Source organism: Dermacentor andersoni, chromosome 1, assembly GCF_023375885.2.
Source record: "Dermacentor andersoni chromosome 1, qqDerAnde1_hic_scaffold, whole genome shotgun sequence".
NCBI lineage: Eukaryota > Metazoa > Arthropoda > Arachnida > Ixodida > Ixodidae > Dermacentor > Dermacentor andersoni.
Window position 1 is genome coordinate 287,084,825 of NC_092814.1, and position 19,031 is coordinate 287,103,855.

The 19,031-nt window shown below is 44.6% G+C and overlaps 1 long non-coding RNA gene across 1 annotated transcript; it reads left to right on the forward strand.

Annotated features, from left to right (window-relative positions):
- The first annotated feature begins 8,439 nt into the window (after positions 1 to 8,439).
- LOC129380942 (uncharacterized) lies at positions 8,440 to 13,320 on the forward strand. Its single transcript, XR_008609170.2, has 3 exons — positions 8,440 to 8,598; positions 10,327 to 10,368; positions 12,809 to 13,320. It is a non-coding gene; the product is annotated as an uncharacterized lncRNA (long non-coding RNA).
- The last annotated feature ends 5,711 nt before the right edge of the window (positions 13,321 to 19,031 follow it).

The window sequence follows — 19,031 nt, forward strand, 5'->3', positions numbered from 1 at the left end:
GGGTTATGCGGCCTGGGGTTATGCGGCCTCAAAGAAAAAAGGAGAAGACGTGCACAACGTAGCCCAACAACACCTCCTCACGCTACTCAACGACCCCCAGACACCCACGCGCATCGGCAACAGTGTATCTAGAAACACCAGCCCTGACCTCACATTCGTACACGGACTCAAACAGTATGAGTGGAGCTGCATGGACGAGAATCTGGGTAGCGACCATTCTATAGTGCAAGCGATCATTCCGTACCACAAAGCAACGATGAAGATCGGAAAAGCCAAGATCACGGACTGGCAGGCCTTTCGCGAAGATCCCCAGGTGGTCGAAATTTCCGGAGTCCTCCACTACGGCGTGCCTCATAATCAGAAAGTGGTTTTCGCACGTAAAACCCGTAAATTTTAATGTTTTCGCAAAGACGAGAGCGCCATTAATGCGACGATAGACGACATAAAAATATGGATCAGAGGAGTCGTGGAAAGAGCCGAGAAGCATACGAGGACAATCCAGCTGTCGCAAATCACCCCCGTGGTCGACCCCGACTTACTCCACCTGTGGGAGGCGCGGAGGGGTCTCGCGAAACGCTGGCAGCGTAACAAGTGCAACCGGAAACTCAAAATTCGAAGCTCCAAGCTGATCAAGGAAACGCAAGAGTACTCTGAACAACTTGAAAGAAATAACTGGCGCGAAATATGTAACAAGCTTCAAGGTACTTTAAGCAGCAAGCGCACTTGGGCGGTGCTCAAGACTCTCCTATCAAAGAAGGAGAACAAGAACGCCGCAAAACAGAAAGTGCAGACTCATACACAGCCACCCGGGGAAAGAGGAAGACATTATCAAAGAAGTGAAGGAGAAGTTCCTCGGTACGGAGCGGAAAAGAACTGTAGATTCGCACTTCGACGAGTATAGAGGCAACCCAAATATAGAACTCGATCAGCCCTTCACAGAAGCAGAAATCGAGAGGGCCTTGAGCAAGCTCACCCGCAACACGGCGCCGGTGTACGACAGAATAAACAACAAGACACTCCGAAACCTTGACGGACCCTCTGTAGACGCGCTCTTAATATACATCAACGAGTGCTGGGAACACGGTAAAGTACCACCGGAATGGAAACATGCCGAGCAGGGGCGTAGCCGGGGGGGGGGGGGGGGGGGGGGGGGCTTATGGGGCTTCAACCCGCCCCCCCCGAAATTTTTTCGTGCTGTCCATGCACTGCCGACAAAAGCAACCCCCGGCGCCGGAAATCATTCTGGATTTTGTCTAGAGCGTTTTTTTCACGCTCGAGCAGCCATTTCACCACGAAAATTGCGAACTCGGGCTGAATTTCGCGGCAACGCCCATGCACCGGGAGTCACATAACGCAAGCAGCCCCATTCGAGCACAAAGTTTCAAGGATGTTTTCATGGCGCACGGGCGCGCCGCGGCATTTCGCGGAGGCCGCGGAATCTACACTCTATCATGGAATTTACGGATCGCGTGGATATCAATTCCGAAACTTTATGGGTATAAAGTTGTCATAAACTTTTGATGTGAAAGGTGCATTGGCATTTCCAAACGTGTGCTTTAGATTTTCAATTGCGAAACATTGTAAGTTTAATGCTCCCATAAATATTTGGCGCCAAAGGTGCATTGACTCTTCCACAGTCGCACATCGGGCCATACAACGAGACAAGCCAAATGAACACGCTATCAGACAAGTTGACGAAGCCCACAGCGAGGCCCGATGAGACTAAGGGTTGTGGTGGTTCATTCATGCCGTCATGTCACATAAAAAATATCATTTTTTTTTTCACCTGCGCCAAAGCATCCAGTGAAGACACTAAAGCCAGCCAAGGCAACTACGTTCTTATTTATTTTTTCTACTTTGACTTTTAATCGCGAGGACACATTGAGCCTCTCCAATTTTTTTTTTTTTTTTTTTTTGTTTTTTTTTTTTTTTTGTTCTCTCTCCCGTACCCACGCGCTGCCAGAGCCAGCCAGAGCGCATGCGTTTTTCTCGTGTTGCCCCGACCACCGCGCGGCGCACTTCGGTGCGCGTTCGGTTTTCTCTGGCCAAGTGCATTTTCGCCTGGCAGAGCTTTGGACGCTTTCTAGCTAGCAGACGAGAAAAAGAAACAATGGTCGGTAGCCGCCATCACTGTGGGGACTCGAGGGTTTGCAGCGCGTTCGCTTGAGCGCAACCTCTCCAGAAAGTCCTGTCTCGCCGGTGTAGGATACCGGGCAGTATGCGCATGGTTCTTGGTGGACCAAGCGTCTCGTGTTCTCTTCGATATTCCTTTAATAGCCATATCAGTTGCCCAAAGTAGGCATTCTATTGTTACCAACATACTTTGCGTTTTTTTTTTTTTTTTTTCATTACGGAGCCCCCGCCCCACAAAAGGAAAAAGAAGCGTTGTTGCGGTGCAGCGAATTGTCGCATAATGAAAGTGCTATTTTGTTGCTTCTTTTGCGGAAAGTAATGGGCCATGGTACGCTTCAGCTGCCGGATACTCTTATTATATTATTGCGATAGCAATTATATGGACACTCTAGGCGCATTCCTGCCGTCGCCGTCGCCTTCATGTTCCGCATAAAGTCCAAGTGCGATAACATCGTGACCCCGCACCGCATGCTGTATGTGCGAGTGAAAGGAGTGTGGGGTGTGGAGGGGGGGGGGGGGGAATGGGTGAGCCGACGATAGTGGCTCAGTCTCGTGTGCGCAAGGGAGAAAAGTGACGAGCAAGCGCGCCGCCTTCCGTCGCGCGCGATACATCGGGGGAAGTGGATGGAATTGGGGCAGGATCTAGGATTCTGTTAATCTGTGATTGTGCAACATGTTTATTTGCCTTGTTTGACACATTATAACAGTGGCTTTTTGCTTAGATACGCAGATTTATTGAAGACTTATACGTATATTTAAATATCTTGTTACGAGGTTTTGTGTATACGTGCAGTGAGTTTTGTTTCCAGTGACACTTTTTTCATTTATCAAGCTGTATCTTCGCATTTGTATATTACATTGCATCTTCGCATTTCTAATATACGAGGGCGAGTCAAATGAAATTGAGCCTACCCACCCCGCGCAATTATGGTTCCGTTCATTATCTTCAAGGCCTGCGCGTAGCGCTCAGGCATCTCTCATATACAAAAGTGACACGCAGGTGTGAGGATAAATGTTCTTTAATGCTCTCATACACTGGGTTGAACATGGTTGCGTGCCGTAATGGACTCTCCAGAAGTTGAGCAGCGTGGTGCCGTCAGGTTTTTGACAGCTGAAGGTGTTTCCCAAAAAGAAATTAGTCGCCGTATGGCTGCCGTGTACATGGAACATTGCATTTCATTGGCCACAAACGGTTCAAAGAAGGACGTGAAATTCGCAAAGACGATCCCAGACCGGGCCAAAGCCATCGTGCAATCACCCCTAACAAAATTGCAAAGGTTGATGAGCTGATGAGACAAGAACGGAGGATAAGCATCGATGAACTTGGCAGAGCGTGTGAACATCAGTCACGGTTTGGTTCACGCCATAATTCATGAACACCTCGGTTATCGGCTCTTGTGTGCGCAATGGATGCGCAAGATTTTGAACCACCGCCAGAATGCGGAGAAGATCAGCGCTGCCTTTACTCATCTGATCCGGTATCACAATAAAGGTGACGATTTCTTGTCTGCAATTGTGATCGGAGACGAACCATCATGCCACTACTAAGAGCCTGAAACACGACGGCAAAGCTTACAATAGAAACATTCAAATTCACCTTCCCCAAAGAAAGCAAAGGCCGTCCTTTCCGCCAGAAAGGTGCTGTTGACTTTTATTTTTCGATCGTCAGGGGCCATTACTGATAGAATTTGCTAAATCTTGAGAGACTATCAATTGTTTCCGGTATTGCGAAACGCCGGATCGGCTGCGTGTCGCAATCAAGAACAAACTACGTGGAAAATTGACTAATGGGGTCATCTTGTTCCACGACAATGCCCGTTCCCACGTTGCCGATGTGGTTAATACAAAACTGGCGAAGTTCAAGCGGGAAACGCTGCAACATCCGCCATACAGCTCAGACCTGTGGCCTTGCGGCATCCACATTTTGGGGCAACCGAAAAAAAAAAAACAGCTCAAGGGAACCAGATTTGTCTCGGACGACGTCGTGAAAGTCAGTTGCAGACGTTTTGAAGCAGCAACCCAAAGAGCTTTATGAGACGGGAATTGCGCGACTCTTTAGTCAATGGGACAAATGTCTAAATGCTCATGGGGGCTACTTTTAATTAAAGTACCCCGTTTGCTATATATTCGCATTGGCTCACTTTCATTTGACTCGCCCTCGTAATTCTGCAGAACTTCTGCTTTCTATACGTGGTCTCTGTTGCGACTATAATTTCGGTGCAATTACTCACAATACAGGACCGGTGACAGCTGCTGCTGCGTAATACATTGGAAGAAATGGCAGCGTCATTGAGATTTTTCACTGGCCGTTGCATATGTACAAGAATGTAAACAAGGATCTTGAATGACAAAGTGTTATTAACATATTTGTCCTCAACTTGTTCATTTCATGGCCTTTAAATTTTTCATATCAGCGGCATGCACTGCTTTGCTGGCTTCAAACTGATGTAGTTCTAAAGTTCGTGTGATATTTTCTTTACTTATTAAATAGACAAAATACATAGAAGCATTGACATCAGTTATGTTGGGCACAATTTTTGGCACATACGAGTACATTATTTTATGAAAAAATACATATTTTATTTGTATTGACAGTGCATAGCGTTCAACAATTCGTTTGCAGCATCTTTGGCAATGGAAATTCAGTTATTCGTGTATTTGATCCCTAGGCAAATTGTTTAAGAGGAAGCTTTAGCTCGGGCTCAACTCCGACGCGGCCTATTCAGATACATGTAAAACGCAGAAACCGTTTTCTGAGATAACTCCTGAATCGCTTTTAATGAAATTTGTTGCATTTGAGACAGCATGTTAAATTCTAGTGTCTATCGGAAGCGAAATTTCGATTTAGGGCCTGAACTTTGTTTAAAATATTTTGAAAAATTCGAAAGTTCGAAACAAATAGAAGCACGAAGTTTAAATATTATTAGCTCTGCATCAAGAACAGATATCGCGGTTCTGTAAACGGCATCCATTACACCATTTAAAGCGAAGAAATTCGATATGTCAATTTGTATCTTACGTGAATTGGCTCTATTATGTACATGGGTTCTGCGAAAGCCGTATTTCCATAATACTTAATTTTTTGAGACTCATGTGCAACATATAAATTTTTTTCCGCTGTAGATGTACTACTATGTGCAATTCACAGAATTGTGATATCAATTTTCATTGATTTACAGAGTTGTAAGCTTAATTGTATCGTTTTCTGAAAATATTCGACTTTTCCCACTTTTCAATAAAATATTGACGACCTAAATAGAAAATTCGAAACAAACAGTCACTAGAATTTAAGTTTTTCTTTTAAATGCAACAAGGCTCATCAAATATGGTGCAGTGGGTTCCGAGAAAAGCCAGTTCTCCTTCTACATGTATTTAGATAGGAGCATCCGACCTAATGTTTCCTCTTAAGGAGGTGGTCCACCTGCACCGTGAGCCCCCCCCCGAACGAAATTTCTGGCTACGCCACTGATGCCGAGGTAACCATATGATACCTAAACCCAAGAAGTCCATCAGCGTGCCGAACCTTCGACCTATATCCCTCACCTCGTGTGCTGGAAAACTCTACGAGCACATGGTGCACAACCGCATGATCGAACATCTCGAAGATAACGGACACGTCCCAAACACTATGTTCGGATTTAGAGCTCACCTGTCCGCGCAAGACGTGTTGCTGCACATCAAGGAAAAACTCATCGACAAATTGGACACGCACAGCAAAAGAGCCATCCTCGCACTTGACATTAATTAAAGGGGCTTTCGACAACGTGTCACACGAAGCCATACTTCAACACCTCAACGTATATAACTGCGGCGAAAAAATATATAATTACACCAAAGCCTTTCTGAAAGAACGGACAGCCACAGTGGGGATAGGCAACTTACGTTCTGAGAAATTTGACATACCGTGAAAGGGAACGCCACGAGGCTCCGTCATTTCGCCGATGCTATTCAATTCAATCTGGCGATGAGCTCGCTACCCAAGCAACTAAAGCAAATAGAAGGGATTGGTCACGCAATATATGCTGACGACCTCACCATCTGTACTACGGGAGGGTCGACAGGTAAACAGCAAGACGCTCTGCAAGAAGCGGTTGACACTACGGAAAAGTACCTGGAAGCATGTGGACTGACGTGCGCACAGTGGCGTAGAAACAGGAGGGGCCGGGGGGCCGTGGGCCCCGGGTGCAAGGGTCCATAGGGGGGGGAGTGTCATATACGTCTGAAGACACCCCTCTTTCCGCCAGCTACACCGGGGGGGGGGGGGGGGGTGACAGAAGACCTATGGGCCCCGGGTGCCAGACGAGCTAGCTACGCCACTGCGTGCGCACCTGAAAAGTCGGAGCTCTTGGTGCTAAGAAAGCGTACAAGAGGCCGACAACCGCAGCAGATACCAGACCCGGTAGTAAACGTGGGAGGCATCATGATTCCGCAGGTTACGACGCTCCGCATCCTCGGACTCCTGATTCAAAAGGACGAGGCCGGGGGAGCAGAGTTGGAAAAAATTCAGCGAACAGTGCACAGTGGCGAGTAAACGCCCTCATCAGAAAATCCTACAAAATTGCCTTGGGCCTGTCCCCCTCCACGTCCACAGCGAAATTACTCAAAATGGGAGTCCACAACACGTGGGAAGAGCTCGTCGAAGCGCACAACGTCAACCAACTGGAGAGACTAAAGCTGACAAAGACGGGAAGAGCCCTGCTCCAAGATCTGGGCTACCAAGTCGAGGATGAAAGGCATCTACCTCAGCGTATCCCACACGAGATCAGACACAAGCTATATATAAGTGCCATTCCCAGAAACATACATCCTGAGTACAACAAGGAAAGGAGACAGGCGAGAATACAGGTGCTCAAGCACATACTCGAACGCACCAACAGCAAAGAAGAAAATGTGGGATAATAGACACAGCTGGCGTACAAAACGAACGACCGATTTGCAATCAGCGTGGTCGACGAGAAGGGCGAACAACTTACAGCCACATCCATGCGTGCCAAGGACGCTAGCACAGCGGAAGAGCTGGGCATAGTCATAGCCCTGGCCATCGCAACGTGCAAGAAGACCATGTTTACCGTGGTGACAGACTCGCAAGAAGCATGCAGAAGGTATATGAACGGAAGGATTGGAAAGGCAGCACTTCAGGTCTTGACCAACACCGAGATAGGAGCAGCACAAATCCTCTGGACGCCGGGACACGAGTCTCTCGCGGGGAACCAGACGGCGCACGCCGCGGCTCGAGATCATGCACGCCGAGCCATCTCCGACACGCAGAGAACACGGACCAACGACTGTGACGAGGATGACAGACAGACAGACAAAGAACTTTTATTTTGGTCCTGAGAAGACGATGAGTGTCCCCGTTAGGGGGCAGCGTCTGCGGGCCGCACCCACGACGGAGCCGGAAGGTTCAGACTCTCGGCGATATCGCGGGCTCTCTGGACAGCCCTGAGTTGCTCTTCCTTGGCGGAGCTGGTGACGAGCCGGAGCCAGTCTTCCTCCGAAGAGGGAGGATGATGAACGGATATCCAAGAAGTACACGGATATCTTGGCGCACTACAGGAAGCAGAGGCGTCGCTACCCGCACGCGCATAAGACAATGAGTAGGAACCAAGCGGAAATCCGGAGAAGACTACAGGTTGGAACCTACCCACACGGAACACGCTGCACGCCATGTATCCGGGCACCTACGGGCGAGACTGCAAGTTCTGCCCGCCGGACACGCCCAACACCTTGCGCCATATGGTACTGGGGTGCAGGAATAATCGAGAAGCACCACCATCATCACCACCAGGCGATAACATGCAGAAAGAGGCGGATTCAGAAGAATTGGAAGACCAGTGGGAGGCTCTGCTGGTGACGCAAGACCCTGACAGCCAGCTGCGGTTGGTGAACAGGGCTCGGACGGCGGCAGCGAGCCATGGCTACCTGGGCTGAGGAGGCCACCCACCTTTGGGCTCAAGAAGCCTGGTCTCACAATAAAGATTATTTCTCTCTCTCTATCCAAACGACGAAAACTGTGCGCGCATACATGGCGCGGCGTTTGCGACGTTTGAATTTTGCGCTATTTCCCGCACACTCCATTAGCTCCAGCTGGTGCACTGCGTTACTGCGATAAAGAAAATAGTTCATCAAAGAAGCGAAGCAGAAAACTTTTATACACTGAAAATTGCAGTAATTGTTCAGGAATCTCATGACATTACAAAATTTGTTATCAAATGCTACAATTTATGATAATATATGTGTGCATTTGTGTGAGTGTACTTGTATGATTGCATGTGATTGCGCGTTTGCGCTGTTGATGCTTCGCCGCATTCCTGGAGTTTGTGCACGCCGTTTGCTTGAGAGTGTCCTGCGTTTTTTGCGTTCTTCGTGTGCTTCGCTGTGATTTCTTTGGAATATTCCTGCGTGTTGCTAGCTTTTTATCGAGTTGTTGCCTCGAAGATCGCCCCGGACTCAGCGACATCAAAGGTGAGTGAGTGTTTAGAATTCCCCTTGTTTTCGTCCATTGCGACGCGGTGAACGAAAGCGCGGAAATGCGTTCAGCGCCTGTGTGTGTTCCGCGCGCCTCTTTTCTAGTTTTCATTCCGAGGACTATCCTTCCGTTGCGAGAATCGGTTGTACAGCACTAGATTTGTGGTATATAACATGGAGTTTTGTTCTGGTTTAACTTCACACTCCGCTTGTGGTGACGTAAGCAGTGGCGTAGCTAGGTCGTCTGTCACCCGGGGCCCATAGGTCTTCTGTCGCCCCCCTCCCCCCCCCCCCCCCGGGTGTAGCCGGCGGAAAGAGGGGTGTCTTCAGACGTATATGACCCCCCCCCCCCCCCCCACTGGCCCCTTGCACCCGGGGCCCCCGGCCCCCCCTGTTGCTACGCCACTGGACGTAAGGCAGCTATGTGGTGCAAGCTAAAACAGGGCATGCTGTACGCCACGATTTCTTATACGGTGTTCGAGCACCGATTGAGTTAGCCTTATTAATGAGCGCAAAACAATGCGACGCGAAACCATCCGATCTGTACTGTAATCGAAGATAATTCGTTTGCGTTACGCCGTCTAGTACATGGCATGTGAGCGGGCTTGTAGCAACGAGGAGCGGTGGGATCAGCGAAAATGTATTCTGTTGCGCTGTTCGCTTCAGAATCGAGTGACCCCGCGTTGCTGCAAGGCCGCTGACACGCCGTGCGGCCGACGTTCGCGCGATCAGAAAACACAGAGGAGGCTAACGCGCGATAATAATAAAAAATTTAAAGGGTGTACGTGCGATGCTATGCGATACGTGAGATAAAATAAGGGTGGTGCCACCGACTGCTGCAAAATCATCGAGTTATACGCCTTGCCAACCGCGTGTATATTGTTTTCCACCAGTTCGCGCGCATTCAACTTTCTTTTTTCATCTTTCCGTTTGACACCATCGAGTGCTTCGCGCAAACGTCTTCGCGTAGGCGCTCTTTGCATTCACGGAAAAGGCAGATTCCATGGCACTCCAGGTCCTACTTTACTGGGATAGAACATTCAAAATAAATGTAATAGCGTGGAATTTCAGCTTTTCGCACTTCAGTAACTGATTTATTTTACAAAGTTTTAAAATCAGTAAAGGAACGAGATGCCTGGGCATATGTGCCTTGTCGTCCTGCTGTGTTTCCAGGCGGCACGTATACGCTATCGGCAACATAAACATCAATAATTAGCAAAGTTTCTTGTGACCATGGAAGTAGCTAGTTATGTCGAAAAACTATTTTTGCTTTGAATCCGAGCACTATAGAGAGAACAGATTGAAAGGGAAGTGCATCGTTGTGAAATCAATGACGCTTTGCCACAAGCTTGGAATAATGCTTTGTCGGTGGAGCAGTTCTGTGAGATACCTTCTTTGAGAGTAAGCAAAACTTCAGTAGCATCAGGCAGATGGGGAGTAAAAGAATGCAACACTGTGGTTTTATATGAAGGAGCTGCCTTTAAGATGTGGCCATAACAGTTAAGTAGATGAGCAGAAATAATTTTTAATATAAGGAAGGAATGTGAAATAAATTATTTGACCAGCTCACACTGCCATTGGCAAGAGCAGCCACACTTAAGTGTTTTCAATGACTAGTCATTTGTATCCGTCCATTTATATCAGCCTAATGTTCCATGTAACTCTTTTGATTGTTGCTTTTGATGCATCGTGGCTTCACGTTTTAATACTGACATCTTTTTTCAGATTCAAAATGAGCTGGAAGACACCCCAGCTGGAACGCTAAAGGTGAATTCTTTGGCCATCCATTCTGTAGCGTCACCATGATCAAATACAGTGATGCCGTGAAAATGTATTGCAGGAAGCAGAAAAAACATTGCTGATGCAACTGCAAACATTTCCTGTAGTGATAAATTGGTACAGAGTGACTTCAGTATAAGACATGCTGCCTTTAAGCACTCAGCTGAAAGACATAGCAACTGCACCGGGACTGGGAGTGAATTTCAGTGTCACTTGTGAACATATTAAACGTAGAATGTGCCTTTTTCAGTGTATATGACTGATATAACAGGGGCGTTCAGAAACTTAGTGTGGACATTAGTGGTCTACATGAGTGCACATCTTTCTAGTTTTACCAGAATGAAGGTATTATGAACTATGTCATACAGCAGTGCACTGCTAGGGGTATCAAACCAAAACGGCAGCACCCATTGAGAAAATCGGTTGAAGAATGATCAGTGATCGGGGCTTTCTGCATTTCAAGGGCCAAATTCCAAAAAGATTGATGCCAAGCTGGACGGTGTGAAGTGCCGGTCGCCACATACTGTAGCCAGCAGGGCATGAATCTTTTTGGCATTATGTCTCTTTAAGATACAAAAATTGCATCACTGCTCATAAAGCAATGGGAAATTGGGAGGTTGAGAGGAGGTGGCAGGGCGCCCCTCTGGAGCAGCCAGTGCATGCCCTTTGCTGTACTGATAATCCAACCTTAATGTGAACCAGTGATGCATGTTATCCTATTACACAGCCAAGTGCATTCCTTCTTAAGAGGACACTAATGACACCCTAAATCAATTTAAAATAAAAAACATCATTTTAAATATCTAGTTTCGTTAACTTCTTGGTAGTTGCTTGATTATTAGAGAAAATAAAGCTCAAAGTTCAATTTTCTGGGTATCACCCTAAAATATTCGTGCTGACACCTCATTGTCCCATTGTGGATTTCAAGTATTTTTACAAACTTGGGTTGTATTGGTTCAGTAAAAGTTCCTGACGCTTCTTATTTTGGGTTTTTGGCTTCTTGTAATACGATGAAGAACATCTTTATTTGTAAAAAAAAAAAATTGCTACACCTGAACAGACATCATCAAAATCAATGACGTCACAGCAAGCTGGTGTGGCGACTTCAAGGCAGGACTGCCACGAATCTTTCCTCTTGCTCCTTTTATGGTTTACTCAGCCTCTTGTGACGGTACGAGTGAATCTCTTGGATTGTAGAAGGTCATTTACAGATACATCTAAAATAATTTTTCTCTTTAGTGCTTTTATGCCGTAGTTGCTTAGAGGCGTTGGCACAGCGCCGCTAAGCACGAGGTCACAGGATTAAACAACTGCATTTTGATGGAGGTGAAATGCTAAACTACCCATGTACCGTGCAGCCTGAGGTGGTCAAAATTAATCCGGAGTTCCCCACTATGGCATGCCTCAAGATCAGATAGTCGTTTCGGCACGTAACACGCCAGAATTTAATTAATTTAATTTTTCTTTAGTGCTCCTTTAAGCTGTAGCATTCATTATCTCTACAAAAACTCATGCTCAAAGTATTCTCCATAAAGATTTAATAAACAGTAGATATAATTTATATTTTAATTAGTGGTGATATGTGATGACTATTAGAACGGTGGCACAATGAGACAGACAGAATTGTAATACACTGTGTGAGGGCACGATGACGGACATCGAGGAAGTGACCAAGTCTCCCTAGAAGTCCCTGACATGGACATCAACTGACTGTCCACAAACTTCTGAGTTCACTCCTTGATATTGTTTAGCCTGTGCTTTGCGAGTCGATTAATTTAATTGATGAGGTGGTGGTTGGCACATACTGTCTTTGCGGCTTATGTACATTTCATACAATGGAGTGGAATCTCACATATTACTTCTGGAGCACAGCAAGCGAACCTGATGTGTAGTGGTAATCTTAGTAACGATCGACAGTCATATCCCTCATCGAGCTCCTAATCCTGCTTGCCAAACACAAGCAGCAGCAGTTGCCCAAGATAGCGTGAAAGAGAATAATTGAAAAGTGGCATATGCCCAGGGTCACATACCTAGTCACCCAAGCTGTTCTGAAGGTTGATTATGAACGCACTTCCCTCAACATAGCAGCCCAATCTCTTTCCATTAGACCATGGGCTACTCATTGACATAAATGGGTGGGAAAATAGAGACAAACACCCGAAAATATGAAGTATGCTAAGATTGGTAATCACATTAAATCATACTAGATGTTTTGGATACTTTGGATTACTTATTATTTTTCTTGTTTGTGCTGGATTGTTTTTCTGAAACACGTGGCATCCAAACAGCATAAGAAGCTAGTAAGAAGTCAAGTTTAGCATTCTAGATTTGCAACAGGTACTTTTGAAATTTATTTGCAGTAGGGCTGTTGTGTAAATATGCTTGAAAGGCTTAAAACTGCTTTGATAACATTTACTTAAACATGCAGGTTCACATATGTTGGAGGAGTGCACATTGAGGTTATCCTGGCACATCTTACCATGGCCTGCCTTGGTGGACCAGGAAAGTTTGCAAGGGCCTTGCTCCACCATATGTTCACAGAGGAGGAGCTCATGGGCCATTTGCGCTTTGGAAATAACACCAAGGGGCAAAAGAGGCTCTTGACCCCACCAGGGTCAGCGCTGTTATAGGCAAGTACCATATATCCTTTCCGGTTGCATTTTTACATTCACATTGTTTTCTAAAATTAGCAAGTTGCCATTGGCATAACAATCGACTTTCAAGTAGCCCATGTGTGCAGTTGTGTGCTACAATAGCCTACCATTTGGAATGACTGTTCATATGATCTTAAGTGCCTAATGCCGCCATACTCAAATGCTTCTAAAATTTAAAAGTTGCCTTCATTGCCAGAAGTTTTTGGCGGCTCCACCAGATGAAATGAGCTGCATTTGCGCATTACCAGTGCTACTTGGTTGTCATTGCAATGAATAGTCGTCTGTGAAGCACGCTCCAAATCTAGTGGCATGGAGGACATGTTTAAGTAGCCTGAAAGTATTATTCTAATACATGAATTGCGGAGAAGCTATGCTCAAGTGTGATTACTGCTCAGCTCGAGGAGCAGCACGTTTGCTAAATTTCAGCAATCAACACAGCTCTCCAGGTTCTGGGATGTGAAACAGTAGTTCCACCAATTTGAACAGACCACACTGAATTAAAGTTGCTCCTGTATTGAAGAAGGTCCATGTAATGCCAGACAGCAGCCTTTCAGCAGAGGGAACATGATTTGTGTGGCAATTTTCTTTTGGTTATTTCAATCAAAGAAACAACAGGGACAGGATTGCCAGCGTCACTGTCAACAGTACTATGTTTAGTGGACGCTTACTCATTCTAAGCACCTAACCTATGACTCGTATTTATTAACATGCACTTTAGCACTTTGTATTCTAAGATATGAAAAAAAATATTCATGTGCCTTTCCCCATATACTTTAATAAATTGAGAATAGGCCTTGGCGACTATGGAAACCGACACTTGGGACGTTGGCAGCAGCGAGGGCAGCGAAAGTTCGTTCCTCACACGCCTGTTTTCGTTTATAGCAGTTGACAGCGCGCTGGCAAAATCAACGCATCTACACATGGTCTACTGACTGTACCGCCACGCATTGCTGACTGCAGCACATGTATTGAGAGCCAAATCGACGCATCGACACGTGTCGAGGCACGAACACTGCCTGACGAAGCAAAGACACTACCGACGCAGGGCACCGCCAGGCGGAACCTACCTATAAAACCTGCTGCAGTGGAGCTCTGCACCTCACTTGGCAGCAGCGAGGGCAGCGAAAGTTCGTTCCTCACACGCCTGTTTTCGTTTATTGCAGTTGACAGCGCGCTGGCAAAATCGACGCAGCTACACATGGTCTACTGACTGTACCGCCATGCATTGCTGACTGCACCACAAGTATTGAGAGCCAAATCAACGCATCGACACGTGTCGAGGCACGAACACTACCTGACGAAGCAAAGACACTACCGACGCAGGGCACCGCCAGACGAAACCTTCCTATAAAACCTGCTCCAGTGGAGCCCTGCACCTCACTTGGCAGCAGCGAGGGCAGCGAAAGTTCGTTCCTCACATGCCTGTTTTCGTTTATTGTAGGCTAGCAATCATTTTTTTACTACACAAGTATCATTCAAATTGCTGCCTCTCTGCTGCCAAAGTGATAATTTGGTGTTGTGAATATGAGCGAATTAGCAAAGTTTCAAGAAGAAATGAGAAAAGAAATGCTTGAATTCAAATATGCAATTGAGAGAGAACTACAGAAAGAAATAAGAGACCTAAAAAAACAGTGAGCTTTTTTAATGAGGAAGACGAAAAATTAAAGGGAGAAAACGTTGATCTTGCGAGGGACAACAAGTCTCAAAGGCGCATCAATGAAAACCTAACAACTGAGTGTGAAGCTTTGAGGAAACAAATGTCTCAACAGGATCAGAGGATCACTGCCTCTGAACAATATTCTCGAATATGTAATGTTGAAATTAAGGGAATACCCAAACCTGCTGATGAGGACCTCCCTAGTACCCTTCACGAGATTGGCGCATGTTAAATGTTCCCATCTCGAAAGATGATGTTGAAAAGTGTCGCCGTGTACCTGCAAAAAATGCCACTTCAAACCCAAACATAGTAGGCAATTCAAGAGCCTCTCCAAACGCGATTCGGTGCTTTTAAAAGCAAAGAAAACACGCATTTCGACAAAGGATCTTGGCCACTCCTCTAACACGCCTGTGTTCATCAATGAACACTGATGCCCAGTTTTAAAGAAACTTGTTGGCATGGCAATAGCTAAAAAGAAAACAGCAAACTGGAAGTTTGTGTGGACGAATGAGGGGCGTATTCTTGCATGCAAAAATGAAAACTCGCGTGTTCTGCACATTCGTGAAGCATATGTGACATTTAAAAGATTGCTTAGGATCACTGTGCGCTGTTGTGGTGCCTCTTTTCTTTTGCCATGGCAATATCATCTCGTGACGTCAATAATCTTGTAGCGAGTCGCTTTCGTTACAAACTGTGCTGCTTTCATCTAAACATTCGTTCAGCACGACAAAAGGAAGATAAACTATCGGCTTTTCTTAACACGTTTTCTTCTACTTTTGACATTTTAATGATTACGGAGACTTGGTATACTATAAGAAGACCAGGTTTACAGGCAAGGTAGTCATAACACTTACTTCCTCAGCCGTACGAATAAAAAAGGTGGTGACTTTGCCGTTTTAGTAAAGAACGACATAGACTCTCAGATAGTACCAGAATTTTCTTTTATTAATTCTGACATTGAATGCTTAACTCTAACGTCAAGAAATTACGTTTACTCTGTCATATACTGACCACCTGATTCATCTGTAAATAATTTTACCAGTGTTCTTGAAAAATGATTCAATTACGTAAACGACAACAAGACTAATTCTTGGTGGCGACATTAACATCAACGTACTTGAGTCTTCTCCCCTCATAACTGAGTTTGTGGCTACGGTTGTGTCAAACGGTTACGAGATAGTAACAGATACCCTCACACGTATCGCACCAGATTCGGCAACTTTTATTGATGTTTTTATTACCAGCATAAACAAAGATAATGTGGAGTCAGGTGTATTGTGTTGCGATATGAGCGACCACCTAGCACTTTATTTTATTACAGACAGTGCTACCAAAAATCCCACGGAGTTACCGACTAGAACAGTTCAAGACATCATGCCTCTTACCTTAGCTGCTTTCAGCACAAGTCTTTCCCAAACAGATTGGAGTACAGTCAACCTTTCATTAACTGCAGATTCGGCCTACGAGACATTCATAGCTATTGTTAAACAAATTTATCTGAAGCATCTTAAAGAAAAGGTTGTAAAAGAATGCCGTAAGAAATCGAAAACCATGGATAAATCATGAATGTTTAAAAATGATCAAAAAGAAAACGACACTCTTTAGAAGGTTTTTAAGAACTCGAGACATATCAGACCTAAAAACATTTAAAGAATTCCGCAACAAAGTAAATGCGTTTATTAAGAAAGAAAAAAGAAATTATTTAGGTCAACAACTTGATCCAGACTGCTGCAATGGGAGTGCAAACATCTGGAGGAAGCTTAATACGTTATTTCACAGGACGCCTATTTGCTCAGGAATTACGGAAAAAGAAATAGATTGCCGCATTGTGAAAGATCTAGAGCTTGCAGAAAAAGTTAACCACTTTCTCATAAACGTTGTACAGCCAGCGCAACAATTACAGCCAACGGTAACTCGTGCAGAGACTACAGAAACGAACAGCATCTTTTTCGGACCAACCGACGATCAAGAAATAGCCTTAACGTTCTCTACGCTAAAGAACACCAGCGCGCGTGACATAGACGGTTTTCAGATATCTCCGATTAAGCATGTAATCCATATTATAGCTCCTGTGCTCACTCACATATATAACCTGTTTTATCGACAGGCTGTTTTCCAGAACAAATGCAAACGTCTGCTGTCACTGTGCTATATAAAAAAGGAGACAAAAGTGACCTTGCAAACTACCGACCCATTTCTATATTACCGATATTTTCAATAGGCTTTGAATAAATTATTTTTAAAAGAGTCATACTTTTGCACCAAATTTCACATAATAACAAAATCACAATACGGTTTCATGAAGGGCAGGTCGACTGAGACTGAGACTGCCCAAAAAGAAATGATTCTAAAATCTTTTGAAGATGAGAAGCTCTGCATTGGAATCTTCGTAGATTTTTCCAGGGCCTTTGATCGTCTCCGTCATTACACTTTAATTGAAAAACTAGAAATGTATGGTATTCGTGGCATCCCACTTTCACTCTTGAAATCATACCTTAAGTGCCGATCGCAATGTGTAAAAATGAACAATTACTGCTCTTCTCTTCAGCCGATAATCACTGGAGTACCACAAGGTAGCATTTTAGGGCCGCTGCTTTTTAACTTATACATCAACGATATTGTAAAAATTAGTAATAAACCTAAATATATAATCTGTGCCGATGACTCTAGCATTTTCTTCACTGGTAACGATATGGGTGCATTGACTACACTTATCAACACTACATTAGAGAGCCTAAATGCATGGAGTGAGCAATATTCATTAGTCATTAACGCATCAAAAACAAAAGCTGTTATTTTTCACTCGCGGATGCAGATTACATCACACAATGCCTTACGCTTAGGTAGTGCGACAATTGAAATTGTAGAGACGGTTAAAACTTTAGGAGTGTATTTTTAATTGTACAATGTTGTCATGGGAACCACAAATTAATAAGCTAATAACTAATATTTCCAAATGTGAGGTATACTTGCACGACTGCGTTCCTTGCTTCCAGTTTCCATTAAGATAACACTTTATAACAGCTTGTTTTTATCGCATGTCAGTTATTGTTTTTTAGTATGGGGAAGTACAACAGCAACGAACATTAGTAGACTATACAAACCACTGAAAAAAGCGATTAGGCACATTGCTAATGTTTACTATTTATGCACACACGGGTGAATTATTTAAATGGTTTAACATTATCCCAATTCATCAGCTTTACGAGTATTACCTAGCAATAAGATATAAAAAATATATATTTTGGATATTTTTCAACTAGAACCATACACTATCCCATACTCTACTCGTCACCAACAACACTGGATCATTCCATTGTGTAGAACACACTTTGCCCGACAAATGCTTCGCTTCACTGTTCCTGTTTTATTACACAAATTAATTCGAAAAAGGGTAATAATTGAAGAATGTGGCACACGTGTTATTAGGGAAGCCCTTTTATCATGAAATCAACGCAATATTATTTATCACTAACTAAACTTTCAGTGTAATATTGGAATTTGTCTTCATGTATTGTACTGTGTAATTTGACCCTAAAGGAATCTGTGTATCTATATTTTCAGTTCATGTTGAATCTATGTGTATTACGACTTGTAAAATATTAACCCTTTCTTGCTATGAACGAATTTTGTTTGTCTGTCCTCAATGCATTCCATGTATCAGGGAGGCTGGGGTTCCCCTCAAGTGACTAATGTCACTTTTATTCCAAGCCTGCCCTCATCCTTGAGATGACAATAAGCTGATTTGATTTGATTTAACACACAAACCCTCTCGAGTGAGGCTAGCTTAGCAGGACTCTTTGAAGAACTATCAGGCATTGTTTGGGATATTATCGGCCTTAGTGAGATCAGAAGAGCTGGTGAGGCCTACACATTGCTGAATAACGGCTATGTCCTCTGCTATAGAGGTCTCCCAGATAAGAAGCAATACGGGGTAGGATTCCTAATCCATAAAGACATAGCAGGCAACATTGACGAATTCTACAGCATCAACGAGAGGGTAGCAGTAGTCGTAATTTTAGTGTTCGCATAGACCAGGATGCGGTCTGATTGATTAGGTTGGAGAGACACGGTGATACGCACTCGTTGCTCAAGCTCCCATACTTTATTCCAGGTCGCCAACCGAGTACTCGCATTTAGCTAAATGCTGTTAATAGACACTATATTACCCTGCTTGGGGAAAATGAAATGAATGCGGACACAATGTGATTAGGGAAACCATAAACGGAAAACAGTTCACTGTTGAAAAGTCGTGAATATCTCCTACCAACAAACAGTCACAATGTCAGGTTGCGAAATCAGAAAAATGGCGTGGAGGCTTTCTGTTTCTCTTTGGGTAG